Below are 1,960 nucleotides of genomic sequence, written 5' to 3'. Positions count from 1 at the left end.
TAAAACTGTACATATATTAATAATTACTTTGCTCTAATATTGTAGTAATTAAAACTGTACACATATTAATAATTACTTTGCTCTAATATTGTAGTAATTAAAACTGTACACATATTAATAATTACTTTGCTCTAATATTGTTGTAATTAAAACTGTACATATATTAATAATTACTTTGCTCTAATCTTGTAGTAATTACAACCGTACATATATTAATAATTACTTTGCTCTAATCTTGTAAGGATTAAAACTGTACATATATTAATAATTACTTTGCTCTAATATTGTAGTAATTAAAACTGTACACATATTAATAATTAATTAAGGTTGACACTTACAAGCACAGTTGCTGTAACGACATATTTCAGATATTTTAGTGTTGTTTATTAAGGTTGACACTTAGGACCACAGCTGCTGTAACGACAGATTTAAGATATTTCAATGTTATTTATTTAATTTCGATTCTGTTTCAGGGGTTTGTAAACTCCGGGTATGCAGTAAATGGGATTACGCATGTAAGTAACGTTTTGTTAGTGTTGCGTGTCATTTTTTGTTGTTGTTGTTTTTTGTAATACAACGTTGAGTATGCTTTTGTATAATAAAAGTAGTTGTAATAAAATCTGACGAATTGTTAGCTGTGATTCTCATTACAATGTTTATCAGCTAGAAACAGAAAGAAAATGTTATAGAAATTGAACTTCGTAAGACACTCGCTCTCTGTTCCATTAGCGAAGCAAGGGAATTGATCGCTTTAAAAAAAGTTGTACGTAGCCGCAGTTTTATGTTTTCACGCCGAGCTCTATGTGTGAATATACACATATTACTCTATTTTTATCAGTAAATGTGCTATTTAAGATGACTGTCAAGTGTTGCACATTCTTACTGAAAGCATCAGTAACGAAGCCTCCGAGTCTTATTTATCTTGACCAGCCGCTGAGAAATACGTCCATCCGTGTCATGCTGCTATAACTACAAACTGAAACAAATCCTAAACCTAAAGTAAATATTCGGCATATTTAAAACACCACAACAGACCTTGGCAGTGTAGGGGCACAAACAGAGGCTTTCAAGGGCTGAACAATAGTTGTCATTTCAATAAGCCCCTCGGTGGGTTAGCGGTAAGTTTCGGGACTTTCAATTACTTGATTACTTGTGTTGGACAGAGAGTAAATAGCCCATTGTATATATATTTTCGCTAAGAAAAAAAAACACTTAAAGAATATCTTATGATATAAGACTTACGTTTATTCCACATATGATAGTAACTTTCATGTTGATATCCATCATACGCAACGAAAAAGGTCTTTCCAGCATCAAGAAGCCCCAGGCTCTCCTTGCTAAATAAACCCAGTCGACAAATTTTAGTATCATCAAACCATTAGAGGCAGTTCTGAAACAAGTTTAATCCTTACAAGATTAGAGCAAAGTAATTATTAATATGTGTACAGTTTTAATTACTACAATATTAGAGCAAAGTAATTATTGATATATGTACAGTTTTAATTACTACTAGATTAGAGCAAAGTAATTATTAATATGTGTACAGTTTTAATTACTACTAGATTAGAGCAAAGAAACAACACTGAAACATCTTAAATCTGTCGTTACAGCTACTGTGCTTGTAAGTGTCAACCTTAATAAACAACACTGAAACATCTTAAATCTGTCGTTACTGCAACTGTGCTTGTAAGTGCCCACTTTAATAAACAACACTGAAACATCTTAAATCTGTCGTTACTGCAACTGTGCTTGTAAGTGTCAACCTTAATAAACAACACTGAAACATCTTAAATCTGTCGTTACTGCAACTGTGCTTGTAAGTGCCCACTTTAATAAACAACACTGAAACATCTTAAATCTGTCGTTACAGCTACTGTGCTTGTAAGTGTCAACCTTAATAAACAACACTGAAACATCTTAAATCTGTCGTTACAGCTACTGTGCTTGTAAGTGTCAACCT

General features: G+C 32.3%; 1 long non-coding RNA gene across 1 annotated transcript in view; it reads right to left on the bottom strand.

The window, feature by feature from the left end:
- Window positions 1–1,211: 1,211 nt before the first annotated feature.
- Window positions 1,212–1,960, bottom strand: part of LOC111089413 — a 31,093-nt gene continuing 30,344 nt past the window's right edge. Inside the window, exon 3 of the long non-coding RNA XR_002613709.1 lies at window positions 1,212–1,337. This is a non-coding gene — a long non-coding RNA (uncharacterized LOC111089413). The remainder of the gene's footprint in view (window positions 1,338–1,960) is intronic.

The sequence above is a fragment of the Limulus polyphemus genome, unplaced genomic scaffold (assembly GCF_000517525.1).
Source record: "Limulus polyphemus unplaced genomic scaffold, Limulus_polyphemus-2.1.2 Scaffold6152, whole genome shotgun sequence".
NCBI lineage: Eukaryota > Metazoa > Arthropoda > Merostomata > Xiphosura > Limulidae > Limulus > Limulus polyphemus.
This window is presented reverse-complemented; position numbering and strand designations above follow the sequence as displayed.